Raw genomic sequence first — 13132 nt, 5'->3', positions numbered from 1 at the left:
TCTTCTGAGCCCTCCACACTGTTCCAACCTCTGCCTGCTACCCAGTTCCAAAGTCACTTCCACATTTTCGGGTATCTTTTCAGCTGCACCCAATTCTACTGGTACTAATTTACTGTATTAGTTCATTTTCATGCTGCTGATAAAGACATACGCAAGACTGGGCAATTTACAAAAGAAAGAGGTTTATTGGACTTACAGTTCCACATGGCTTGGGAAGCCTCACAATCATGGCAGAAGGTGAAAGGCGCATCTCACATGGCGGCAGACAAGAGAATTTGTGCAGGGAAACTCCCCTTTTTAAAACTGTTAGATCTCGTGAGACTCATTCACTATCTCGGGAACAGCACAGGAAAGACCTGCTCCCATATTTCAATCACCTCCCACCAGATTCCTCCCATGACACATGGGAAATGTGGGAGTTACAATTCAAGATGAGATTTGGGTGGAGGCACAGCCAAACCATTTCACAGAACCAAATGGAATTTTTTCTATCAAGAACTAACTGATGTGAGTTGGGAGGGAGTAGGAGGATGGAAGATTTACTTTCTTTCACTAAGACCAATGAAGAATTTTCCCCAATACATGAGAGATGCAATAAAAGCACACAAAAAAACTCCCCCGGGATGTACATTTTCCACACACATCTGGGAGCACTGTTCAAGTGGCTATTTAGATGACCTACAAATTCACACAAGTTGCTCTATCTTGAGGACCCTACTAAGCATACAACAGAATAAATACAGCCAGGAGAGACTTCTTTCAAACCATCTAAGAATGAAACTCTGACTTTCAGGCTTTCAGAAAAACAATTTGTATTCCACTTACATCATAAAAAAGAAGAAATAACCACTGTAAACACGTATTCAATGTTTATAAGTTCCCAGTGTTGTATTATTTGTTTTATCAAACTTGCCCCTAGTTGCATCTTTATTTTTCTTAAGTGATTACTAGTAAGACAACCTGGCTGTTTGTTTTAAGGAGCAGGAAAAACAGGATTACACTGACGGTGAGGTGGAAGAAAGGGAGGACATGGTGAATTTATGAACTTGGCCTAATTTACTGGCTCTTGTATGACAGGTAAATACTAGGAAGACACATATAAACTTTAAAAGTATGCTTTACTTTCAAGGAGATAACAAGAGTCAACAATTACGGTTAAATATAGTGTCTTGGTAGAAGTACACAGAGGGTGTTGTGACAAGAAATGAAATTCAGACTGTGTTGCATAATGGGGAGGCTAGAAATGACACCCGAACCAAGAGTCCAGAGAGAAAAAAAGAAGGATTAGCCTTGGTGAAAATGAGAGAAGGGAGAAGAGCATATTGAGACAGAGAAAAGGAGGAACAGAAGTACTATGACACTAATTAGAATGAAAGAATGAGATGCGGGGAGCACAGAAGTCTGAGAAATATGATAACTGATCTGGGGAAGTAGTGTAAGATAAAGTAGAGAGAACAGGGGGGTTGTGAAATGCCTTAGACACTAAGCTACAAAGTTTAACCACTATCTCAAAAGCACAGAAGCCTTTAAAAGGTTCAACTAACCAGGGAAATTAAATAATTAAATATGTCTTCTAAAAAAATTACATTCTGGAAAGCAATTTGGCAATTTACCAAAATTCTTTAAAATGTGTATATTATTCATGAAACTAATGTCTTCCTTTTCTGAGAAGTAAAATGACTAAAAAATGTATATGCCTTTTTATCCCAGCCTCTAGTAGAGAGGAACATGGACACCATGTCTTGCACAGAAACGAGTCAATCTTGGCTCTGAAATATTCTATTCAGATACTAGTCTGCCAAAGAAAACTTTTATCTGATTAGTCCACCTAAGACAAAAGTCTCAAAGGTTGTCTCATGTTTTGTGTTATTCAGTGTAAAGAAGTAAAAGTGCTTTGTCAAACTGTTTTACTACTGAGCCTGTCTTTACTTATCTAAAATGCAGTCTTTAACCTAATTCTATCTATCATACAGACTTCAGAGTTGGGTAAGAACTTGAAGATATGACACATAGAAAATATAGTTGTTTAAATACAACCTAATAAATGTAAATGTACTTAAAGTCAATGTTCTAGATTTTTCTCCTTTCCTCTTTTCAATCTTAGTCTCAGTCCTGTGATTCGTACATTATAAATGCTGAGTGTATCTTTTAGTGTTGAAAAAAGAGAGAAAGAAAAGAGAGAGCTATTCCATTATGTATTTTATTATATTGCAACTATTTTTTTATAGCCACTTTAAAAAATATTTTATTGGCTTGCCCATCAGTGATAAACTGGATAAAGAAAATGTGGCACATCTATACCATGGAATACTATGCAGCCATATAAAAGGATGAGTTTGTGTCCTTGCAGGGACATGGATGAAGCTGGAAACCATCATTCTCAGCAAAGTAACACAAGAAGAGAAAACACCACATGTTCTCACTGATAAAGGGGAGTCGAACAATGAGAACACATGGACACAGGGAGGGGAACATCACACACCGGGGCCTGTTGCAGGATGGGGGTCTGGGGGAGGGATAGTATTAGGAGAAATATCTAATGTAAATAAATTTACAAAATATATTTTGTAAATATATTTACAAAAAATGTAAGCATTTCTCTTTATCATTAATATATGAATAATATAAAGTATAAAGAGGTACGCAAAGATTTCATCTGGGCTGTCTTGGATTGCGAGTCATTTTACATTTTATATTTTGGGCATATGTTTTTCAGTTTCTGTTCCAGATTATCTGCAAGAGGCATGTATTTTATAATTTGACAAACTTTTAAAAAAAAAATATTGTTCTATAGAGAAGGATAGAAAGGGACCAGGCTGAGTCAGATGCCAGTTATTTTATGGCTGATAGAATAATCTGAATGAGAAATGTGAGACATGGAATGCAGGGATGAGGACAAATTTGAGAAAGATCATTTAACAAACTAGAACCTATGGAAGGTGGACAATGATGGGGATGATGGAGAATAGATGAGGAAAGGGAATACTCTAACATAAGGGGTGGATGATTGTGCCATTCCCTGAAGTAGGAAATACAGCAAACAAGTTTGGAATGGGGAGAAGACAAAGAGGATTATTTGGGACTGTTGAGTTTGAGATGCCTGGGGACCTCTAGACAAGGTTGTCTAATAGATAGTGGGATACAGGTCTGGAACCTTGAAGAGTGGTATCAGATGAAAGTACACATTTGGGAGTCATGTTGTATAATTGTTCACTGTTTCGATGAAGAACATGATGGAGAACATTCAGAGAAGCATATTGAACAGAGGATAAAGCTCTAGGGAAGAGTGAGGTGAATAGAGAGAAGGCTGAAGATGCTAAGAGCAAACAGAAAATCAGAAGAGTGTAACATAGCAAAACCAAGGAAAGATAATTTCAAAAAGAAATAGACACGGCCAGAGATGAGAATTTTTCGGTAAGACTGAAGACCATGCTCTTTGGGTTGCTAATCAAGGTTGTATATGATCTTAATGAAGCTTTTTTGGAGTGGTTCAAGTGAAAGACAGATTGTAATAAGTTGGGAGGGAGAAGGAAACTCAGAATGTTGTAGATTTGGAATGACTTGGTGAATGTAGATTACCCTCTCAGGAAGCATGGGAACAAATAAAGAGGGTGATGGTCCCAGGCACTTTTACATCTCAAAGACTGCTTTCCTTGCCCATAAAACAAGGAAAATACAGGTAGTACCTGCTTAGCAATGGTGTCCTAAGGATTAAAATCTATTACTAATGAAATATACTTGTACCCTTTTGCTGAATCCAAATTTATTGTTGTTAATACCATATGTTCATTTACATAATGTCTTAATCAGTAAAGTAAAGTGAATAACAAAAGATACAGTTAACTGGCTCTGCGTTTCCCTAGCTCAAGTTATTTTACTATATATACCCGAGTTTGACCTTAGAAGATACTAACATTTCACTCCTTTAGCACTTAGAACAAGGACAGTTTAAGTTTGGTCTGGAATTAAGGCAGAATTTCTTCTCTCATCCTGCCTTCCAAACTGAAGAAATGGCCTCAAATGGAGATTCTAAGAGAAAATGTCACTTGCTTTATGAATCAGTGTGCCCCTCTGAGGATACCTATTGTGGATTGGCTTAATATCCAAAAATTTCTTCAGATCCAACTCTTGACATCGCTGTCTACTTTTTGTGTTTTGAAGATTTCAAAAAACCCAATGAGTTTATGCTTTATGAAGTCATACAGCCATGGATGTGATGTCATAATTGTGGCCAGCTCACCAGGAAGCAGGCAGAGCAGGAAAGGCTGGGTCTACACTGCAAGTCCAGAGAGCAGGGAACTACCTTGAGTACTCTACTCAAACTTATGTCTCAGAGTTCCCCAATTTCCCAAGAAGGCAGTGATAGAGGCCACAACCCAGGGGGTCATCTCTCAAGGTACCAATAGCTTTGCAGGTAAGAGCATGGGGCCTCATCTCTTTCCAGACAGTCCAAAAGAAAAGCTCAGCAGTTCAGACATTTCCAACCTAAAAGAAGGGTTCTGATCACCACCAGAAAACAAAGAAAAAGCCAAAAACAGATTGAGGAAACACAAAATACATCATCCTTTTAGAGCATTATTTTTATAAATATGCCCTTAATTTAGCCTAGTTAGTGGAAATTTCTCAAGTGTGTATGTGTCTGTGTGAACGTTGTGTATTTTAAACTTTTGGAGCTTAGCCAGATACTTCTAATGCTAATCCTGGCAGAATTTCCCTTTAAGGATGTCCTGAAGAGAATTTGTTACTCATAGTTTTAAGTAAAAATTGACAAGTAGTGCTTTTTCAGCCCAGTAGGAGTAATGTGCATGGTGTAAGACTTGGAGGAAATGCAGGGACCCTTCTGTTTTCTCCTGCAAAGTTGAAAAATCTACATGCAGTTGGAAGGGATCTTCAGATGGTGCTGGTGACTTTCTATTCCTTTGGGAGTTAACACGCATATGGATTGGAGGAAAAATAATCAACATATATTCTCCTTTTGTATTGTTTAAATCACAGGAAGAAGCGGCTTTAAGACAAAGTGAGTTCTTTCCCCCAAATATTTCCTTTGTTTTGTTTTGTGGTATTTCGACTTCTCTAATTTTTTTCTTTTTAAGGATGAGAAATTTTTATAAACTTTCCAGTAACTCCTTAAGAGAAAAATTTTGCTTGGCAAAATTGTATGCCTTTTGAAGTTTCTTGGCCATTTTAGCTAAAGATTATCAAATTTTATATGCTGAGCTTTTCAGATTTCTCATTCTCATAACTTGCATGTGGAGGTTACATAGTGGCCAGATAACTCCTTGGAATTGTCTCTTGAGTTTTTCTAATGTTTTTAATGCAGGGTACAGCTTTATTGTTGTAAAAAGAGGAAGAAGAGGTGGGCTCTTGAGATTTTATTTGCCTTCGTTTATTTGAATGGATAACATTATCACTTAGCATATTTTATGACTAGATTTATATTTCAAGAGCACATTTTGAAGTCACTTACAGGTTTTAAGTAAAAGGAGTTAATGAGATTCCTGCTATTTTCAAGAAAAATCTGCCTACTTTCCAGAAGTGGGCATACAAAAATTCATAATCTTAGGTTTCCTAAGGTTAAATTAAAATATCTGTGTTTCCAGCCCACAGAAATATATAATAGATTCTATCAATCTAAAGTGCTACTTCTTGAAACAGAGGTAGCGTTATTCAGGCAAAAAGCATACATGCCATATGTGTTAATGCTTTCTCTCTCACTATTTTAGTCATATCCTCTTTGGTACCTATCATTCATTTGAAAACTAAATGCAGCTCCCCAGCTGTCATTTCAGACTTCAGAAAATTGGAAATTAAAAAGAATTATTAACGAAATGCATAGCTCTTATACATAAAATGTAAGGAAATTCTTGAGCCCTTTTAGCCCTCATTTCGTATCCACAATACCATCATGTGTAAATACTAGCATTTTTATTAGCAAAGCATATGGATTAAAATTTAACATAAGTATTGCAAACATATGTATCATACAAGATATTTCTTAACATATGTGTTATGATATATGCTTAAAGCCATAATCCAAATTGCTTTAAGGGGAAGGTAAACTCTGGTGTCTGTTTTCTACACTTGTTCTATTTATTCTCACATTATCATTAGTTGCCAAATCTGGGACTGTTCTACCTAAGCAAAAGTAGCAGATTTGTGTTTTAATATAACATCACCTCACTGACAAATTTACCTCTTATTTTTATTACACTTGCCAACATTTTGAGTAAAGCTGAATTAATTTGTATTTCTTACACAAGACTGGGTACTTTTCTACTAAAATATTACAAATAAGAGTAGAATATTTAGAGATGCTTTAATTTGTTTTTATTTTTATGTTTTCAATTGAGGGGATATGATCTCTTTAGAAATGAAAGCTGAATACTTGGGTCCGCATGGGAAGCTCTGAATCAGATATTAGTTAAACCAGCTTGCATTTCCCTGTTCTTGTAATTATCTTTTTCCTCTCCAATTACCACCATTTTTCTTGGTTACTTTTTGGTACCCTTGAAAGCTCATTGAAGAAGAGGAAGAGAAGAAAGAGGTAGAGGAAGAGGAGGAGGAGGAGGACTCCTTTTTGCCCAACATGCCTCAAATCCCTGCAAAATAATCAGCTTGAGGCCAGGCATGGTGGCTCACTTCTGTAATCCTAGCTTTGGGAGGCCAAGGTCATGGGGATCACTAGAGCCCAGGGGTTCAAGACCAGTTGGGGCAACATAGGGAGACTCTATTTAAAATAAAAATAAATAATAAGCTTATTGATGACATACCCTAGTATTTTATATGAACTAGTAAAGCATTCTTATGGGTTTGGATTTACCTTATCTTTACTATATGTCTAAACTTTCACACGGGCTAATTACCCTGATTAGAACATACTAGGGTATGTCAACAGCAAGGTTTACATTCATTAAATAAATAAAGCTAGAGAGTCTGCTTGAAAGCAATAGTGTGATGTGGAGAAGACAGTCAAGGTTTTGAAGTGTCATTCATACTGAGTTTTCTATGAATGAGGGCAGGTGAGTTTGCCTCCCTACCTTAAAGATATAATTAAAACAGCTGTATTACAGAATTTTATATTAGAATAATAATAACAGTAGTAATTTTTATTTTTTTTCTTCTCAAATTCTTCGGTTGTATTTCCAGCACCAATGGACCTTAAATTTATCTCACTTGATTTTTAGCAAAGCTTTGAGCTATTCCTTTGCATATTCATTTTGCCAAAGGAGTATTCACCAAATGGATCCTGAGTAGATTATTTTGATAAATTCAGGTTGTCTCCTCACATTTAAAAATATACCTTTTTGTATTTTTACAATTTCATTGCAATTGTAATCCTCTAAAGATGGTGGTGTGGAAGTGGAGTGGAGAAATATGCTTCTGGGGCTTGTTCTCCAGTTTGATTCTGTTTAATTATCTTTTACAATTGTTCATAAAACAATTTAAGTAACATGTCATAAGTCACATGACTTCTAAGAATTTTCTTCTTTTTTCTTTTCTGCTTTTATTATTATTACTAGACATATAACTGTACATATCTATGGGGTACAATGTGATGTTTGTATACATGTATACGACAAATTATCACATCAGGGTAATTAGCATATTTATAACTTTATTTTTCATTTCTTTGTGTTGGAAACATTTAAAATCCACTCTTATGCTATTTGAAAATATACAATAAATTGCTAATTATAGTTACCCTATAGTGCTATGGAACACTTGAACTTATTTCTCCTATCTAGCTGTATTTTGTATTTCTTAGCCTATCTTTGGCTATCTCTTTCTTCCCCCTACCCTTTTTTGCTTCCAGTAAGAACTATTCTGCTCTCTCCTTCTATGAGATTGACTTTTTTTAGCTTCTGCATATTCATGAGGACATGCAGTATTTGTCTTTCTGTGTCTAGCTTATTTCACTTAAAATAATGCCCTCCAAGCTCATTCATGTTGCCGTGAATGACAGAAATTTGTTCTTTTTTACAACGAAATAATATTCCATTGGGATATATAGAACTTTTTTTAATCTATCACTTATTGATGGAAACTTAGGTAATTTCGTATCTTGGCTATGTCTTGTGAGTAGTGCTGCAATAAACATGAAAGTGTGGATATCTCTTTAACATACTGATTTCCTTTCCTTTGGATATATACCCAGTAATAGGTTTGTTGGATCATATGGTAGTTCTATTTTAATTTTTTGAGGGACCTCCATGCTGTTTTCCATAATGGATATATATACACACACACACACATACACACACACACATAAACACACACATATATATATATTCCAAATAGCATGTAAGAGTTTGCTTTTCACCACATCCTTGTTAGCCTTTTTTTTTTTTTTTTTTTTTTTTTTTTTTTTAGTCTCTTTGGTGATAGCCATTCTAACTGGGGTGAGATAATATCTTCTTGTGGTTTTTATTTGCATTACCCTAATGATTAATTACATTGACCATTTTTTGTACATAACTGTTGGCCATTTGTATGTCTTTCTTAGAGAGATGTCTATTCAGCTTATTTGCCTACTTTTTAATGTGAATTTTTTTTTGGCTATTGAGTTCATTTTATATTATGAATACTAAACTCTTGTCAGATGAATAGTTTGCAAATACCTTCTCCTATCCTACAGGTTGTCTTTTCACTCTGTTAACTGTTTCCTTTGCTGTGCAGAAGCTTTTCAGTTTGACATAATTTCATTTGTTTATTTTTGCTTTGGTTGTTTGTACTATTGAGATCTTATCCATGAAATCTTTGCTCACACCAATGTCCTGAAGTATTTCCCCTATGTTTTGCTTCTAGTTGCTTCATAAATTCAGGTCTTATATTTAAGTTTTTAATCCATTTTGAGTTGATTTTTACATGTTATGTGAGGTAGAAATCCAGTTTCATTTTTCTGCATATGAATATTCAGTTTTCCCAGCATCATTTTTCAAAGAGACTGTTCATTCCCCATTAAATATTCTTGGCAGCTTTGTTGAAAATCATTTGGCTGTAAATATGTGAATTTATTTCTGGGTTCTCTATTCTGTTCCATTGTTCTGTGTGTCTATTTATATGCCAATATCATGCTATCTAGGTTACTATAGTTTTGAAATATATTTTGAAGTTCAACAGTGTGATTTCTCCAGCTTGATCATTTTGCTCAGGATTGCTTTGGCTATTCAGGGTCTTTTGCAGTTTCATATACATTGTAGGAAATTCTTTTTGTTTATGTGAAGAATGTCATTGGTATTTTGATAGTATTGCATTGAATTGGTAGATCACTTTTAGTAGTATTGTCATTTTTACAATATTAAATGTCTACAATTCATAAACATGAGATATCTTTTTTGTGTGTGTCCTCTTCAATTTTTTTCATCAGTGTTTTGTAGTTTTTATTGCAGAGATCTTTCACCTACTTGGTTAAATTTATTCCTACATGACTTTTTATGTAGCTATTATAAATGCAATTTGTTTCTTGATATTTTTTCTACTAGTTTGTTTTTGGTGTATAGAAAAGCTACTGGTTTTTGTATTTGTATTTTGTATCCTCCAACTTTACTGAATCTGTTTATCAGTTCTGAGATTTTTGGTGGAGCTTTTATGGTTTTCTCTATAGAAGCTCTTGTTATCTGCAAATGAGGACAAATTGACCTCCTTTTCAATTTAGACGCTCCTTATGTCTTTCTCTAGCCTAAGTGCTCTCTCTAGGGCTTCCAGTACTATTTTGAATAAAAATGATGAAAGTGAGATCATTGTCTTGTTCCAGATCTTAGAAGAAAAGCTTTAAACTTTTCTCCATTCAGTGTGATATTGGCTGTGGATTTGTCATACATGGCTTTAACTATGTGGAAGTACATTCCTTCTATACCTAACTTGTTGAGAATTTGTTAGGGATGTTAGATTTTTCTCAAATACGTTTTCTGTATCTCTTGAGATGATCAAATGGTTTTTGTCCTTCATTTTGTTGACGTAAGGTGTCACATTTATTCATTTGTGTATTACATCCCTGGGGTAAATCTGACCTACATGGTGAATAACCTCTTTAATGTGCTGCCAGATTGGTTCACAAGTATTTTGCTGAGGACTTTTGCACTATGCTCATCATGTTTATTGGCTTATAGTTTCCTTTCTTTGTTGTTGCATTCTTGACTAGTTTTGGTATCAAGGTAACACTGTCCTCATAGAATGAGTTTGAAAGAATTCCCTTATCTTCAATTTCTGGAAGAATTTGAGGAGAATTGGTATTAGTTCTTCTATAAATCTTTGGTAGAATTCCAGAGTGAAGCCATCATATTCTGAGCTTTTTATTGATAAGAGACTTTATTACAGACTTGATGCCATTACTTGTAATTGGTCTGTTCAGGTATTCTCTTTCTTGTTGGTTCACTTTTGATAGGTTGTTTGTGTCCAGAAATTTACCCATTTCTGCCAGGTCTTCTAAAGTTTTTGGTATGTAGCTGTTTATAATAGTCTCTAATAATTTTTTGTATTTCTATGGTATTAGTTGTAATGTCTCCTTTTCATTCCTGATTTTATTGGAAGCTTTACGTTTTTCTTGGGTAGTCAAGCCAATGGAATGTTGATTTTGTTTATCTTTTCAAAAAAAACTAAACTTTCCATTTTGTTGATATTTTGTATTTTTTAGTCTTAATTTTATTTATGTATGCTTTTATTTCTATCTACTAATTTTGGGCTTGGTTTACTCTTGCTTTTCCAGTTTCTTGAAGTGCATCATGAGCTTGTTTATTTGATATCTTTCTACTTTTTTGATATAGGTGTTTGTTGCTACACACTTGCCTTCTAATACTGCTTTTGCTATACCCCAGATGTTTTGGTATTTTGCGTTTCTATTTTCATTTGTTTGAAGATATTTTAAAATCTCCCTCTTAATTTCTTCATTGACCAATTTGTTATTCAGGAACATGTTGTATAATTTCTATGTATTTGCACAATTTTTAAAGTTCCTCTTGTTATTTTGATTTCTAGTTTTATTATATTGTTGTCAAAAAATAATTGATATGACTTCTATTAAATTTGTTAAGATTTATTTTGTGGCCTAGAATGTGTTCTATCCTAAAGAATGTTCCATTTTTGAATGAAAAGAATATGTATTTTGCAGTTGTTGAATGAAATTTTCTGTAAATGTCTGGTAGGTCCATTTGGTCCAAAGTGCAGTTTGAATTAAATGTTTCTTTGTTAATTTTCTGTCTGAATGATCTGTCCAATGCTGAGGGGTGTTGAAGTGCCCAACTATTATTGTACTGAAATCTATTTCTCCTTTGTGTTTAAATTAATATTTGCTTTATAAATCTGGGTGTTTTGGTATTGGGTGTGTATATGTTTACAATTGTTACATCTTCTTGCTGAAGTGACAATAACCTTGTCTCTTTTTATGGCTTTTTGTTTAAAGTCTGCTTTATCTGATATTAAGTATAGCTATTCTCCTTTGCTTTTGGTTTCCATTTTGTGTGGATTTTTTTTCTATCCTTTGTTTCTATTCTATATGTGTCTTTTTAGGTGAAGTGAGTTTCTTTTAGGCAGTATCTTGGGTCTCTTTTTTTTTAATTCATTCGGCTAGTCTGTATCTTTTCAATTGGGAATTTAGTCTGTTTACAGTCAAGGTTATTATTGATAAGTGAGGACTTACACCCACTATTTTGTTGTTTTCCTGTTTTCTTGTATATCTTTTTTTTCCTTTCTTTTTATCTTACTGTTAATCATTGTGGTTTGGTGGTTTTCTGCAGTGACAGGATTTGACTCTTTTCTGTTTCTCCTCATATATTTGCTCTACAAATGAGCTTTATACTTTTTGTGTGTTTTCATGGCAGTGATTTTCACTTCCAGATGTAAGTGGAAATCAGTTAAGCATTTCTGGTAAGGCCAGGTGAGGGGGGATGAATTCCTTCAGTTTTTGCTTGCATTGAGAAGGCTTTATTTCTTCCTAATTTCTGAAGGGTATAGTATTCTTAGCCAGCAATTTTTTTCTTCTTTCACCACTTTGAGTTTAAAACTTTATAATCTCCTCACCTGTGAGGTTTCTGTAGCAAAATTTATTATTAGTCTAATGGCAGTTCTCTTATGTGACTTGACAATTTTCTCTTGCTGTTTTCAGAACTCTATCTTTGACTTATGACAATTTGCCTATAATGCACCTCTAAGAGGACCTTTTTGGGGTTGAATCTATTTGGGAAATTTTGAGTTTCCTGGAGCTGGATGTTCAAATATCCCTCCTCCACAACCCCCACCACTAAATTGGGAAGTTTTCAGTAATTATTTTATTAAACAGGCTTTCTATACCTTTTTCCTTATCTTCTCCTTCTGGAAATCCCATAATATGAATATTTGTTTGTGTAATGTTTTCCAATAAATCTTATAGGATTTCTTCACTCATTTTCATTCTTATTTCTTTTTGCTTTTCTCTGACTGGGTAACTTCAAAAGACCCAGCTTTAAGTTCAGAGATTCTTTTTCCTGCTTGATCAAGTCTGCTTCTGAAACTTTCTATTGTATTTTATATTTTATTCATTGAATTCTTCAACTGCAGGATTCTTGTTTTGTTCTTTTTATGATTTTTATCTCTTCATTGAATTTTTCATTTATATTGTGAATTGTTTTTCTGGTTTTATTTAATTGTCTATCTGTATTTTCTTGTATCTAATTGAGTTTCCTTGTGATCATTATTTTACATTTCTTTTTTTGGCAATTAATTGATTTCCTTTTCATTGGAGTCTGTTACTAGAGAGTTTTTATGTTCCTTTGTTGGTCTCTTATTTCCTTGCTTTTTCATGTTTCTTGTGTCCCTGCATTGATGTCTGTGTATCTAGTGAAATAATCACCTTTTTCAAACTTTCTAGAGTGATTTTCATGAAGAAAGTTTCATCCTGCAGTTGAGCTTTACTGTGCAGCTAGAAAACGTGTAGTGACTCTGTTTCATGACAGGGATAGAGATATAGTCTCTGTGCAGCTTCTTCAGTTGTATTCAAGGTCAGAAATAACTGTGGATGCCTCATAGCCTATGCTTAGAGGTTTGTGGCAATGGCATTGGCAACATAGGTTTTTAATGTTCTTTGTGTTAAGGGCTTCTGGAGTCCTCCTATTCCGGTTTTCTCTAAAATAAGGAGACTTAGCTGAGGGGATCCCATTTG

At 34.4% G+C, this 13132-nt stretch overlaps 1 protein-coding gene across 1 annotated transcript in view; it reads left to right on the top strand.

Moving 5' to 3' along the window:
• Positions 1-4696: 4696 nt before the first annotated feature.
• The window catches only part of FHL5 (four and a half LIM domains 5), a 51608-nt gene continuing 43172 nt past the window's right edge, over positions 4697-13132 (top strand). Inside the window, exon 1 of the mRNA XM_010376429.2 lies at positions 4697-5017. The gene's annotated coding sequence lies outside the window, so the exon portion shown is untranslated. The remainder of the gene's footprint in view (positions 5018-13132) is intronic.

Source organism: Rhinopithecus roxellana, chromosome 4, assembly GCF_007565055.1.
Source record: "Rhinopithecus roxellana isolate Shanxi Qingling chromosome 4, ASM756505v1, whole genome shotgun sequence".
Taxonomy (NCBI): domain Eukaryota; kingdom Metazoa; phylum Chordata; class Mammalia; order Primates; family Cercopithecidae; genus Rhinopithecus; species Rhinopithecus roxellana.
This window is presented reverse-complemented; position numbering and strand designations above follow the sequence as displayed.